Source organism: Liolophura sinensis, chromosome 9, assembly GCF_032854445.1.
Source record: "Liolophura sinensis isolate JHLJ2023 chromosome 9, CUHK_Ljap_v2, whole genome shotgun sequence".
NCBI lineage: Eukaryota > Metazoa > Mollusca > Polyplacophora > Chitonida > Chitonidae > Liolophura > Liolophura sinensis.
This window is the reverse complement of record NC_088303.1, coordinates 20,473,670-20,479,669: the sequence shown is the minus strand read 5'-3', so window position 1 is coordinate 20,479,669 and position 6,000 is coordinate 20,473,670.

Here is a 6,000-nt window from a genome sequence, read left to right as displayed (position 1 = left end):
CTACCTGAAATCAGGCAGAAGGCCAGAGGACCATCAACGGTAAGTCATTTTAAGATTTCTAGCTCAGATTTATGGCGTATTTCACAAACCGTGTGTATCCTTGGGGTGGTTGTATACCTGTATGTAAATTTACGCCATGTACAATCGCTATATGTATTTGCATATCGAAGGCCAAGGAATTTTTTTACCTCATAGCTCAATATTTCCTCAGCCATTCACAGGGGTGCATTTGCCACCCATGGTACATGGATTGCAAAATGCAGTTCGCGATTTGCATCTGCAGTAAATTTGTGCACGAACTCCCCACAGTGTCTTTTTACCACAGTAATGATTTACATAACATACCAAAATTCTGCTCTGCAATCCTTACACATACGATAAACAAATCACAGTATAATAATTTTGGTAGATCTCAGAATTTTCTAGAATAATATTTCTACATGATAGTGTCAATCATTCTACTTTATCTTGGTGCAGAAAACAGTATTTGAACGTATCATATGACTTGACCATAATGCACTTTTACGAACTGCTCGATCAGGCGAGCTATCGGAATTGTTTCACTGAATTATAAATATGCACACAAACCTTGAATTGTATGTGGTGGGTTTATGGACCATATAGCTCATGACGGATTTTCGTGATGTAATACACTTTTTTAACTTTTATTTTTATCTTTGGCTGAAAAGGAACACATGAACATATCCGTCGTTGTGTTAGCGAAGTATTTTAATACAGCGAAAACGGCAGTCTGATACATCTGCTGTGAGCGCGGCAATTTACAGTACAGGGTAACCATTTTATTTGTGTGTGTAACTTCACCTACATTTCTACACAACGTTTTTACATGACATAAATTTACATACAGGTATACAACCACTCTGCTGCTGACAGAGCTTGCGACGTACGGCCGGAGAAGAAGCCAACATTAATTGGACTTGAACTCCCAGCGACCAGAGTGATAAGAGCTAGCCCCCAGGTCATTGCGCCGCGCAGAACTTGGGGTAAACCCACCATACGCATGTTACTGGCATATTGATATAGTTATTGATATTCAGTAATTATTGCTGACGAGAAATTCGTAGCTTTTTTAAACATGATTGAACAAAATTCTGCAATAATGTGTATGAGTGTGCAGATACTTCACTACACTGATTACAATATAAGCAGTGCAACAAAAGTAAGTTCCAAACAAAACATTGTTTGACATCTCCCTTGATATATACCAGATCGCAATGAAATTGTGTACACACTATCGCAATAATCAGGCGGACGCGGTATATCAAGGATTAACGTGCATTTGCTGTTGTGCGCTAATGGGCATGCACAAACTGAAAATCGGTCGATTTTGAAAATTTCATAAAAGGAGTCAACCAGATTTTTCACCGCCAATTTTTGATTTCATCACAGAATTCGTGTTACCAGTCCTGAAATATTCGTGCAGGTGGGCATTAAGGACATGGCACACACCACAAGAAATTCGTGAGGTTTAACATGATCTGCATCAGGTCCGAGATGGTCAATAAAAGGTCCTCGGACCTGAATCGCCCACATTACTATCCACAAGTCTTGGACATTCAATGTTGCACGTTCTGTGACTGTGGTATGCCATGCCTCGATTATGTAATACGGACAGGGCGATTGCAATTGACCTTTTGGGGGCTGACACACATGTAAAACAGGTTGCACGTCGAATGGGGGTGACACCAAACGCCATTCGGAAATTGCGAGCGAAGTTTTTCGCATCAGGAGATGTTAAGAACCTGCCAAGAAGTAACGTCAGGTATAAAGTCTGAGTGTGCCACAAAAAAAAATTTCCAAAAAAAAAAAAGCAATGCCATTTTCGACTCTAGCCCGAAATTCGGAATTTTAGCGCCAGAGGTTCGAGATCATCTTAGAGAAGATGTTGGTGTCGGGGCGAGACGGTTGAGTGCCCAATCAATGAGGAGACGCCTAAAAGCGGTCAAAGAACGGTCCAGGTGGCTGGTGAAAAAAGCCTTGTTGCTCCGCAGTCCTATGATAGGTCGTCTGCAGTGAACAACAAATCACATTGGATGGACTAGACGGCAATGTTACAACGTTCTTTTCACTGAAATGCGTGTGTCTCCGTCACGTTGACTCTAGGAGACGTGTGTGGCGTCGGCAGGGTGAACAGCATGCAGAGTGCTGCGTGCAGCCAGTAACGGCCTTTGGTGGTGGCAGCACAGTGGTCTGGGCAGGCATCAGTTTGACAGGAAAGACCAATCTGCTTCCTACTGAGGGAAATATTGTGATGCCGATCACAATTTGTAATCAGGAACACTCGAGGCAGGATTTACTTATGTACTGAACATTTTATGAACGATAGGAAAACATGCACACATAAATTAGACAAATTCTCACTAGCTGGTGTAACTTCAGCTATGGCACAGTTGTATCGCAGAGTCGGTGGTTCTGGGTTTTCTTTGACAAGTGACAGCACATTTTTATACAAAAACATACTGCATAGTAACAAACAAGTTTTAACAAGGTTTACAGACATACAATTCTAACAGTAACGTACATGACTGGTCCTGATATGCAGCGTTGCGGTGGATTAAAACAGTAGGTGGTCACCCAGCCTACAGTTCCACTGCAAGACCATATTCAAACAGATTATGTGTAAGGCCTGTTAACATTTAAAATACAACAGAAACATCAGCGCTGCTGGCTACGTTGCTTAAGTTCTCAAACCACATGTTTTGCCCTACGTAGCCGCCGGTGGAGATGGATTTGTCTTCTTGGACGACAATGTGCGTCCACATCGTGCAGAGATTGTGAATGATTCCTTTCAAACTGAAGGCATTGACCGGATCCAGTGGCCCGCGTGTTCTCCGGATCTCAACCCCATCGAACATCTTTGGAATCAGCTAAAACAATCAGTCTGTCGTCGAGCTAGGATGTAGTCCACTCTTGACGATGTGAGACGACTCCTTCCGGAAGAGTGGTTAGCGATCAGGCAATGTCGGATCGCAAACCTCATCTGCACAATGCGCGCTGTCGAAATTTGATACAGTCTCGTCGCGGCTACACAAGATATTGATAATTACTGGTCATCGAGTGAAAATGATCGAATTCTGTGATAAAATAAAGAATTGCCGCTGAAATATCTGGCTGACTCCTTTTATGAAATTTTCAAAATCGACCGATTTTCAGTTTCCGCATGCCCGTTAGCGCACAACTGCACCTGCGCGTTAATCCTTGATATACCGTGTCCGCCTGATTACTGGGATATTGTGTGCAAAAATTCACTGCGATCTGGTACATATCAGGGGAGATATCGAACAACGTTTTGGGGGGAACTTACTTTTGCTGCACTGTTTAGAACGGGTGAAGTAACACAAAACTGATAAACATGCTTTCGTATGTCAACAATAACAACCATATTATGATCAATGTTACGAAGTATGGCTTCTGTATCTGCCTTGTCATGGCCTAATGTTTAGAGTGTCCGCCTCGAAGTTGGGAGACCCCGGTCAGAGACTTCAATAATGTCACTTGTTGCTGCCTCGATTGGCGCTCAGTACTGAGAGGCTGGAGAAAGGAAAGAGAACTGGTTGACCCGGTATCAGTATAATGTGAGTGGGTGAGGTGTCATGCCTGGTGTCTTTGGCATGATACTTCATTTGCGGCAGCATATGTACACACACACATAATGACTGCTGGCCGTCATATGACCGGAAAGTTGTTGAATACGACCTTACACCCGAAGAGTACATACATACATACATACATATATACATACATACATACATACATACATACGAACACCTGCCTGTCGACTTGTTGCTTCCTAGCTTGACACTCAGCACTTATCGGTTAGAGCAAGGAAACAGGGCTGGTTGGTCCAGTGTCAGTATAATGTTACTGCGTTGGGTGTCATTTCTGGTGTCTTCGGCATCATACTTCAGTGCCTCCTCCTCGTCATATGATTGAAATATTGTAAAGTATGACGTAAAACCCCAATCATACACAGACATACATCTACCTTTCTTTATTTCCACGACTAAACTACATTATTATAAATAAATATTTGATGAATCATTTTCCTTATGGATGTCGATACTCTTCAGGAGAGCAGGACATTGTCCAGTGGTTAAAGGAGCTTATACCTTCCAATCACACAGGACACACAAGTTGCGTTCAAACCTGGGTCTCGACAGGGAATTCGTACCTGGTGTATTTGTAGTTTGTGGAGCCACAGGTATCTGTGCTTCACATATACTTGGAAAGTGTGTCATGCAGTGACTGGCCAACGCACGGTGGGTTAACCGTACCCCGGGCATCGGGTTTCCTCTGTGCATTAAGCTAATTGCAGTGGTATAAGTGGAGAAATGCATGAGTATGGTGTTAAAATAACAACCGAATAAATAGGTAAAACACTCTGAGGCCGCGGCAGTAGCAGCCAGCAGCGTAAACACAGTTTTCAAATCCTCAGCTTAATAATGTTTGTATTTTATGTGGAATTCACGTCCACAATTAAATAAGTAGAAGTTAATTTTACCATCTACATTGATCATGACTTCAAATCATTGACACGAATACACTGATAGCGATGTAGTTTCAACCGTTGTCTTCGAATCAACCGTAATCTTTAAGAATCACTGCCCTGTTACGCCATTCCTAAATGTTACGGATATAGACATAGTCGCGTGCAATATAGCCTATATTTACAGTGTGCGTGCATATATAGCGTGGATAGTTGTGACATGGTCTTGTTTTTAGCGGACATGAGCTTGAATTTTTTTCATCGGTCATAGTTGACCACAGTGCGTCTGTTAGTAGCTGCCAGGTTTGGGATACTGCTAAACTTCAGCTCTAGCTGTTGGTGACAGCTAATGGCGTCTGATGGACATTTCAAAGTGGGACTGGGTGAGATGGGAGTCAACTACCACAGTACATTGTCCGCGACCCCATAGATTGCCGCATTTTGGAGCACCGGCAAACGTGAAAGCACCTAACTTTCTTTCCTCGCACCACAATGCTGACCGCCGTGGTATAAGTGAAACATTCTTGAGTACGGCGTAAAACACCACATAAATAAATAAATAAACAGTAATCTATAGACAGACAGAGTGTGCTACCAGTCCATCAACTTCACCACACCCTACCTTTACCCATCAATTACTGTACGCCTATCTCATTTATGGCCTCCACCATATACGTGATGCTAGTTACGATATCACCTTCAGAAGTCGCTACGAAATTACCGTCATATTGCCGATGTAGCGTCAATCCCTAATCATGTGTACAGGTTATGCTAAATCACAGCAGGTACCAGGGCATATTCCTATAGACGACGTTCTGGGCTTCACGAAATGGTCTTTGTTTAAGTGAACAAAGTCTTACTACTTAGCCTGCAGCAGACATAATGGATGCCTAGTAAAGGTGACCCTGCTGATATCGACCTGCGGCAGGAAACCCAGAGCTTGGACAGAAAGAAAATCTCACTTCCCGCCGGATACAGTGTTGAGTTATAAAACTACACTAGTCATAAGACCGGATTTGACGTGACAAAGTTGCCAACCTTTAGAAATATATATTTCACAAAGTAATTAACCATGGGGATCTCGAGAACACCGTATGTTGTCAAAGCTAAGCGAATTATCATTTTCAGACGTTGCCAATGCAAAGACATATAAATGTATGAGCAAGCAAGGGTATACTTTATATGTTGTAAATTAGAAGCCTTCAGTTTTCTGACAGATAAATTTGAACTATTGGTATTGGAAAGAATATACATCATAATAACTCCTACAATAATTACATGTTTATACATATTATGTATTACCTTATTTGTTTATTTGCTTATTTATTTATTTGTTTATTTAGTTCCTTGTCTTGATGTTTGTTGCCGCACCCAAGAATTTTACAGGACGGTCATGTTTAACGATGGGGGAGACTGACACCACAGTGCCGGGAGTAAACTAGACGGCACGCTCTTCCAGGCAAAACCTCTAAATTAAACCCGCATAGCCGAAC